The sequence below is a fragment of the Neomonachus schauinslandi genome, chromosome 12, assembly GCF_002201575.2.
Source record: "Neomonachus schauinslandi chromosome 12, ASM220157v2, whole genome shotgun sequence".
In the NCBI taxonomy this organism is placed as follows: Eukaryota; Metazoa; Chordata; class Mammalia; order Carnivora; family Phocidae; genus Neomonachus; species Neomonachus schauinslandi.
Genome location: NC_058414.1, coordinates 104057447 through 104067335, shown reverse-complemented (window position 1 = coordinate 104067335; position 9889 = coordinate 104057447).

The following is a 9889-nucleotide window of genomic DNA, read 5'->3' as shown; positions in this document are numbered from 1 at the left end:
TCAAGATGGCACTTGGGCCCCACATCCCAGACAACGGGGCAAAGGACAAAGGACGAACAAGTGTGTATCCTTGCGAGGAGTGCAGAAACTGGCCCTTTCTCTTCGAGTGGCAAGCGCTCTTCACGCGGCCACCGTGAGCCTCGCTGGGAACTGGGACACGGGTGTTTCCGGCTGGCTGCAGGCCTAGCCCTGTTCCGGATGACAAAGGGGGCGAAGGGATATTGGGGAACAACTAACAAACTCTGCCACAGGTGTGTGTTTGTGTTGGTTCTTTATGTTTATTGTAGTAAAACACACGTAATGATATGTGTCATTGTAGCCATTTGTGAGTGTACAACTGCTGGATTCGATCCACTCACAATGTTGTGTGCCTGTCAGCACCATCTACCCCAAACCCTTCCGTCATCCCCCACAGAAACTCTGTCCCCATTAAACAAGAACCCCTCCCTCGGCCCCTGGGAACATCTACTCTGCCTCTGAGAATCTGCGTATTCTAGGTCTGTTTGGGTTCTTTTTAAACTTCCCATAGTTCCCAGTGTCCATAGAGATGAACCCATAGAAAGGGCCCATAAGTAAAGTTGGTTTCTTCCCCCAGCTCAGCAAAGTTGACATCACCCACCCGACGTTTGAGCAACCCCCAGTCCGGGCTCTTCCTCAGCAGCTCATGTCCTGTGGTGTGCACCCACCCCCACGATACACCAGTACACCGCCCACCCTTCTCTGATACAGGTGTTAGCATTTCTAAATGAAGCTCAAATACGCCGATCCTGACTAGGACATCCCCCAAGAGCCCCAGGGTTGGGGAGTGAGGAGAAGCCACGGTTCACCGAGTCTGGAGGGACTGAAAATTATCACCCCTGGCCAAACATTTCACTCTGAAAAATAAGGGCCATGCCTCAGAAAACGCAAGTCCTCTGCTAAATTTAAAACCAGAAATCTAGGCTGATTTTGTAGCTCTCAGAAATCCTTTCCTCTGTTTCACAGGTAAAGAAAACGCCGGAAATGCCACCTAGTGCATTCTTGGCAGCTTCCACAATTGCTTGAAAAATCCAGCGTTTTCCAAGAAGCCGCCAGGGGAGCTCACGACCTGCCCGAATCTCTGGTGGCCTCCTGTGAGCTCTTCTCTCTGAAGCTCCCCGTTCGCAGGTGGCCCACGGAGAGGCCCCAACGTCCCCCGCACCGGGAGGCTTTGGAGGCCTTCTATCTTCAAAAAACAAAGTAATTCACTTTTAATGACTGCCGGTGTTTTCTTTCCCAGTTCTATTTGAGCAGATAATGTGCCGAGGCTTGCCTGACAGGGTTAAACCACCGTGACCTTCATAATCAGAGAGCAGAAATGGATTGTATTTACCCACAAATGTTACTCAGGCCCCAGGGCCAGCTGCCTCCTAATCACAGGTGCTGTGATACCATTTTGCTTTCACCAGGCCTCACGCTCACAGGCGACAAAGTGCTTTCTGATTCCTCCCAGCCAGCTGCGAGCCCCGCGGCTGGCGAGGAATTTCCCACTGAGAGTCCACGGCCTGGGGAGCGCTCGGCGGGTGGGCACCCGGCGCACCTGAGGACTCGCCCGCTGAGCGCCCCCTAAGCCTTCAGGATGGTGGAAGAGGGGGTGAGCGGGGACCAGAGATCCCACGAGCCCCCCTAGGATCCAGGCACCACGTGGGAACGTGAAACCCTCTGACCGCCATCAGCGGACCAGGCCCCCGATCTCAGGTGGGGCGGTGGCAAGATCGTCCATCACAGACTGTCTCACACGAGATCGCTGCCAAACACACGTTTCCTCGAGAAGCCCTGCTTCTATTCTGCTGTGAGTTTGGCCGGAGCTCGGCCCGGAGGCCCGCAAGCCTGCAAGCCCGCAATGAGAGCTCCGGAAATGCTGGTCTCTCGGACGGGCAGGTGGCCACAGGCCTGGAGCAGAGCAGCGGGCTTCTTCCAGGCCCCGCGGGAACCGAGTCTTACCCTGGGGAGGGGCCACCTGAGGGGAGCAGCTCTGGAAAGTGATGGGTGGCAATGGGGCTCCTTCCACAGCTCCCACAGCGGCCCAGACCGACGGTTCTGGGAAGACAGGGCTCGCTCAGAACTCTTCCACAGGAACAGAGGGCTGTGTCAACAGGACCGAAGGTGCACACATCCGTTCATACACACGCGGGATAGAAAACAGCACACCCAACTCCCAAAGCCCATCCTGTATTTTAGGATTCTCTATGACACAGTTCCTGGTGAATTTACAGGGTGTGGAAGGCAGGGCCACGTCCCTGGACAGAGCCCTGGTCTGCAGCCTTCCCCAGGCCCAGCCCCTGCTGCCAGGGGCCTCTGCAGCTTGGTCTTGCGGTGTTGGTCCCACAGGTGCTAAAGTAGAAAAGCAGACTCTGTCTGCCCTATTAAATCTGATGTAGAAAGCAGAGTGGTTTAAAAATCTCATTGTCCATAGGAGTCAAAAAGTGCAAGGGTGCTAATGAGGGCTTATGGATTTCACCTGCTGGTCTGGGGCCTGGCTTGAAATGCACTTCCTTCACTAATCGGAAGTTTGAGCAAGGATAAAATAAATCCCAAATAATCACGTCATATTTTTGATGAGTTAAGTAAGTGTGCGTTATGCCCTACACGCAGGAACTTGCTGCTCTCCCCGCACTTCCTAGGAAATCTGCATTTGTCATACAGCCTGTTTGCATCTTGTCTGATAATTATGCCCTTGGGCACATCTGCTCAGAGTCCACTCTTTCTAGGAAATCAGAGATTTGGCCAAGCCTGGGCAAATGAAGTAATAACAATACTAGAAATAATCTCAGGCCTCGGTTTTAGGGCATGTGGGTGCCCGGCACACCTTTCAGCACCGTGGGTTCGTCTTGCTTTACTTTCATTAAGGCTCATTTTCCCAGAGGCAGTAAAAATGTTCTGGATTATCCATCGGCTTTTAAGAAGTACGAAGTAGGTGCTGATACAGACCCTGGGAATGATGTTCATGGCAAACTGGGGACTGAGAAAGGAGAGTGACTTTAGAGACTGTCCTCTGCACTTTGAGAAGTAACCAGGCTCTGCTCTCAGTCCGCAGGCACCTCCTTGGTCTAGATAAGAACGTACCTGGAGACAAACAGTGCTGGGTCCTCCGAGGGACATGAAGCTGGTCATGGGTCATAAAATCACAGACTCCAAGAGTGAGACGTGCCCTTATTCCTGCTGATGTCAGGTTGTCAGCCAAACCCGTAAGCACACTTTCTCTTTGGCCAAGTTATTGATTAGGATGGAGCGGGGAGGAGGAAATACTGGGGACAGAGACAGAGCCAGAGTTGCTGCTGGAAACCCTCTCAGGTGCAGGTGAGGCGACGGGCACCGCAGGTGTGTGACGGGCACCCCAGGTGAGGCTGCTGGAGTAGTAAGAAGTTCCCCCTTGCTCATGCTGCATTTCAGTCCCTGAGCCCCATCTCATCCCTGCAGATTTTGCCCAAGACCTTGTCCGGTGCTGCACATCATCTCCAGGACTTAGGGTGACCAACCCTTCACAGCTTTCTGGGACCTTCCCAGCTTTAGCACCCAAAGAGCTCCATCCTGAGAACCCCTGATTCCTGGACAAACAGGACAGCTGGTCACCCTGCCTGCTCCGCTCACGGACAGGAGTAAAGATCAGCAGGAAGAAGACACGAGGACAGTTAGTGAGCCCATCCCGAGTCTTACAGAGATCACCGCTGTAATCACAGATGTCCACAAACCCAGCTGAACAATTAGAGAAAACATAAAGGGCAAGCTGACTTTCTCAGCAATCGTAGTTCCAAGGTGGGGCGGCTGCCAGGGGTTGACGGTCAGGGGAGGAACTGGCCATGAGCTGGGCTGGTGGCGGTGCTGGCCAGGTCTGACACACCGCGTCCCTCCGCACCTTACGACTGACCAAGGGGCATGTCTCGTGAGGGTCACTGCCTCGTTGCAGTGGGATTGCACAGTGTGATGCCTAGTCTTTATTTTTAATAGGCCACGCACAACGTAACAGAACGGTGCTGATGGTGTAATATGTACCCCAAACCTACATATTGGGCCACGGAGGGTAGTTATGCTGGAGTTTCAAGGCCATGCAGCTGGGAGTTATGGAAGCTTGGCGATGCACCCAGGCCTTCCCTCCACCCGGCCGGACCTTGCCCCCGACAGGCAGAAGACCATGCCACCCACCTGGGAGACTGCAGAACCATGCTCTGCGGAGCCCACCACAGCCTGGCGGCTCCCGTACGCTGGGCCAGGAACGGATCCTTTGCACTCACCGTGGCCAACAGTAACATCTTAACGTGTACAAGGCAGGGAATCGCTTGTCACTACTTCAGTAGACTAAAGACGTGTAGAATTTGATCTTATCCAGGCAAAGGGGAGAGGAGCAGAGGAAGACTCATTTTATGTGCTCATGCTTTTTTTAAAGTTTATTTTTATTTATTTACTTAAATAATCTCTACACTCGAGGTGGGCTCAAATGCACGGCCCCGAGATCAAGAGTCGCACACTCTACTGACTGAGCTGGCCAGGTGTTCCACTAGGAATACTCGTTTTAAAATAAGAATGCCAGCTAATAATGTAGGAGGAGGGGCCATTTTGCAACCCCCAAGTCTGGCAAGGGTGACAAATGGCTGCCTAAGCCACCCACTAACTATTGGTGGGCAACAGGAAATCCACATTTTGCCATTTTTTCCCCTTGTAACATGTCCTTAAATTTGGTGATTAATTTCCCTTAATAATGACAAAGGTAAAAATGTACCTGTATTGTGGAGAGGTCTGGTGGCCTTGACCTGAATTAAGCGATGGAACTTGGGACTGGCGGTCACGATTATGTCCCCCAGCGCCACTGTGAGAGGCCCCAGCATCGCCGGGCGGCGCTGCTCCCAAAGGGTTCACCCCGAGGCTCACAGACATGTGCAGGATTGACCAGGACTCTTCACAAGTCCAGTGCCATGAATTTTTTTTAGGAAACAGCGGGAGGTGTTCTACGCTGAAAGAGGAATGGAAAGGAGATGTGACGTTTGGACCTTGGCTGTATTTTTTTTTTTTTAAAGATTTTATTTATTTATTTGACAGAGAGAGACACAGCGAGAGAGGGAACACAAGCAGGGGGAGTGGGAGAGGGAGAAGCAGGCTTCCCGCGGAGCAGGGAGTCCGATGAGGGGCTCGATCCCAGGACCCTGGAATCATGACCTGAGCCGAAGGCAGACGCTTAACGACTGAGCCACCCAGGCACCCTATTCTTTTTTTTTTTTTTTTTAACATATAATGTATTATTTGTTTCAGAGGTACAGGTCTGTGATTCAACAGTCTTACACAATTCACAGCGCTCACCATAGCACATACCCTCCCCAGTGTCCATCACCCAGCCACCCCATCCCTCCCGCCCCCCACCACTCCAGCAACCCTCAGTGTGTTTCCTGAGAGTAAGAGTCTCTTCTGGTTTGTCTCCCTCTCTGGTTTTGTCTTGTTTCATTTCGTATTCTTGGTGGTGGGAACAAACCGCTCTAGAAAACTCACTTCAGAACCAGGGGCAGCGTTCACGCCGCCGGTCTGTTAGCCTCCGGCCCAGCTCTCAGGTGTGCTCTCAGGTGTGCTGGTGGTGCCGTGGGCTCTGGAGCACGTCCTCATCCTCAGGAGACGCGGGCTGAGGCTTTGGGAGCTGAGTGTCCTGAGGTGCGCGTCTGCAGATGAGTCCAGCACAGCACATGGGTGAGTACAAATGCACGGGGGTGTACGCACAAAAAGGAGAAAAGGCAAGCATGGCCACCACAAACACAAGAGGAGGAATGTGCCCTCTTTGGAAACACTTCTGACGGAGTAAAATGAGAGGAGCGGTCCATTATGAATGACTTTCTAGAAAGAATAATTTTTTAAATACTCCCGATCATTTTCACTTTGGCCCAGGCCGAAAGCCGGCCTGCTTTGGCTCTGGCTCTGCCTGGGAGGGGTGTCCTCCCCAAGCACTGCTCCCCGGTGCCAGGCCGCGGCTGTGGGCAGTGGTGAGGTCCCCGCTGGAGAACACGGCGGGGGGGGGGGGCACGGGAGCAGCGCACCCCTTTGGGAGTAGGCAACCTTCAGGGGAAGGGCTGGGAAAGCGTTGCCCTGATAACCCGTGAAGGTCAGTGGCCCATACATCCTTGTTTGGACACGCTCAAGGTCAAACCCGCTGGGCTCTGGCGGCCCATGGGCACACACACGGCATTGTTTCCCGAGCCTGTGCGGCCCTCCCTGGGCCTGACATCACCTCTGCACCCTCGGAGCCCTCGAAGCCGGGCCCCATTTCCCTTTCATCATCTTATCGTGCAAACATAATTTTTCATCATTTATCCAGCTGAGCTCAAGATAAATGTCCCCTTCTTGTGAACTCGACCCCGCAGTGGTCAGCTCCTCCTGCCGGCGTCGGCAGGGTAGCGCGGGGTACAGAACCTCAGGGGTGGGAAAAAGGAAAGCGCTGATGCCCGGGCCGGGATTACTCTCCCGACCGTTGGCAACTCGTCCAGATTGCATAGGAGCGTTCCTGAGGCACCTGCTTGTGTGTCCTCACCCCTGTGCTCACGGAGGTCTCACGAGGGGCTCGGGGGGCTCCGGGCGCTTAGCTCCCACACGATGTCTGCGTGAAGCTGCCTCCCCTGTTAGCGACCTGCTGTCCACAGGATGTGTCTTTGACTTGGTTCTAGACAGCCCCAAATTCCGCTGCCGACATTGTTCTCCGCCCTCAGGCTGCCTGACTCCTTGCGGGGCTCCCACTTCCAGGTGGTGCGTCTGCGCCCCCCCGACCCTGACCTCTGTGGGTTCCCCGGCGCCAGAGGCCAAGCTGCCCTGTCCCCCGAGGTGTCTGCTGAAGCACCCCCCTTGCTGCTGCTGCTGCGCTGGCCCGTGTGGCCCGCCTGGCCGGAAGGTCACAGGAACCCGCTCACTGGCCCTCCTCTGTCACCAGCATGCCCACTTGCCCATCCAGAGCCCGGCTTCGTCGGCCAATATTTTTGAAACCCAACTTCAGGGACTTAATCTCCTTGCCAATGATCCTTTGATGGTTTGCTGTCGCTGACCAAACCCCACGTCCACAGCGTGGAGACCGGGGCCCTTCAGTCAGCTCCACGTGCACCGTGGGACTGCCATGTCTGGGGCTGGGCCACAGCAGGGCTCTGTGCCCAGGGACCCATGCCTGGCGGCGCCCCCAGAACGCCCTGCTCGGCTCCTCCCCGAGAGAAGCTCTCCATCCCTGTCCCTCTGGGCACGGCTGGCTGCTCCCCTTCACCACAGGGCCTGTTGGTCAGACTTCAACCAGCTCTTGGAGCTCAGGATGTCCCCAGGCCCGGGTCTCTGGGCGGCACCAGGCAGGCCCCCAGGAAGCGCGGAATGGGATCAACAATTAGCACTTTCGTGAGGGGCCTCTGCTGAAGAGGCTTTGAGCGGATGTCAGAGACCAGAGCCACACGAGCAAACACGCCCACGCCCACGACACTGAGAGCTGGCAGCGAGGCCCAGAGGGGGTGCGATCGGAGAGGAACCGTCGCGGTTGACTCCCACACCCGCCAGCGCCCGACACGCCCCCACAGCCAGCCTGCTGTTGGGAACCGTGATCAGGATGCTACGTGCGCTCTAGAATCAGGGGCAGGGCAGCCAGACGAGGATCAAAGTCAAGTGAAGGACTTCAGTGGCCCCTCGGGAGGTGGGGGTCAGGCAGGGTGTCCTGTAGCGCTCCGGGCCCGGCATCTTGCCCTGCTCTCAGCCTTCGGTGCAGAAAACAGAAGACACTTGCTATTTCGGCCGAGAGGTGGTCCCCGAGGGCATCAGGCTGACGAGGGCCCAGAGGGCTGGCAGGTCATGTGGAGGGAAGCTCCTCCCGCTTGACCCAGAACCGGCCAGCCACACTGTTCGTGACCCAGAGAATCCCAGACAGCGAGCGACTGCTGCCTTCCACAGGGAGGCTGCGGTGACCGGGGACGTAGCGACAGGTTGACACTGTCCCCCCACTACTTGCAGAGGGGCGGTCAGCGGCCAGGGCAGAGACCAACCAACCCCGCCTCGATCGCTGACCAGTCACCGTGAGTGACATCACGCGTCTCCCGATGCGGCGCACCGAGAAGGAACGAAGCTGTAACCTGTGGGAACAGGGGACAGCATGAAAACCCAAACGAAGGGACTGAGCCAGCATTCCATCAATGTTCATTTCCCGATTTGGGTAATTAGACGGTGTTCTTAGGAAATAGTCATTTAGGGTGAAGGGATGTGATAATGCAACTTTAAGTGGTTCAGAAAACCCTGGGTCTAGCTACTGACCGAGGGACCGACCCACAGAGAGAAAGCACAAGTCCGATCCCGTGCCTTGGGGTGGGAAGGGTGCCTCGAGAGCACACGTGGAGTCTGAATCCTACACAGCCCCTTCAAGGAGCGCTCAACTCTTGGTGACTCGGTGCCCGAGGCCACCCCGCCCACGCGCAGGCTTTGATCCTGAGGCTCTCTGACTGTGGCTCGGTGATCAGGGAATGAATGGGGCCCCGCCTCCGTCCACTCCGGCTCCTCCTGCTAACCCAGGTGCCCCGAGTCCAAGCAAACCACAGAAACCCTATCACTGTTTACACAGCAAGGCCTAACTGGTTTTTTACAGACAAGGCAAAGGTGATTTGCTTAATTATTTTTGTGAAAAAACATCAGAGTATTTTAAAACCTTGAAGGATGAGTTCTGCATTATGAATGCCTTACACAAATTCTGTATTTTAAAACAACTTAAAACTTACAGGGAAGTTGTAAGAATATACTTTGTCCATATAAACTTCACCCAGATCCACTAATGGTTAACATTTTGCCTCCTTTGCTTTATCTGGGTCTTTGGGCAAAGAAGGAGGGGAGGAGCAAGACGGAGACTGTATTTTTTAGATAGATTTCCAAAAAGTGGAAAGATAAGGCATAGATCTTAGAACCAGCAAACCTGTTCTTTCAAAATAAACCTTCACTGGCACTCTAAATAAAATATAAAAAGTGATTTATACATTTTATTATTTTTTTTCAAAAAAACTTTTAAGATTTTATTTGACAGAGAGAGGCACAGTGAGAGAGGGAACACAAGGGGGAGAGGGAGAGGGAGAGGGAGAAGCAGGCTTCCCTCTGAGCAGGGAGCCTGGGGCGGGGCTCAATCCCAGGACCCTGGGATCATGACCTGCGTCAAAGGCAGACGCTTAATGACTGAGCCACCCAGGCGCCCCCCTTTAGTCTCTATTTTAAAGATGAAATCCCCCAGGGGCTCTTGGCTGGCTGTTGGTAGAGCATGCGACTCCTGATCTTGGGGTAGTGAGTCCAAGCCCCAGGGTGGATGCAGAGATTACTTAAAGGGAAAAAAAAAGATGAAATCCCCTAAAAGAGTCTTTTCAGAAATTCTATCAACAGAACAGCAGTTCTCAACCTGCATCGTAAGAAGTCCAAAAATTTACATATACACCAAACACTGATGGCAGTATTTTTTAAATACTGTTATTGTAATACATTTTAAAAACCTATATATCTAAAAACAAATCTGAATTCACAGTAGCTTTTGGTCAAGACAGAATTATTTACTGAAAGCATACTTACTAACATGTGGTAAGTCACGATATTTTGCTGTTAAAAAGGGCTTTTACAAAAAGGACAAATTTATGGAGAACCTGTCATATAATACATGCAAGACCAGGACATTAGGAATTAAGTCACAAGTATATTCCATGGCAGAAAAACATTTTTATTGTTTTAATAATAAAAGACAATATAAAAATAAAAATTCAGTTGACACAAGTTTATCTTCTGCAAAAAACCGGCCTGAGCTCAGCCACGCCCCCAACTAGGTTCAGTGAACGTCAGGGATGGGGGGACCGTCCTTCTCGGTCTTAGTGGCCGCCCCCACAGTGAGTGGCCTCAGGTCAGTTCCGTGAGTCTT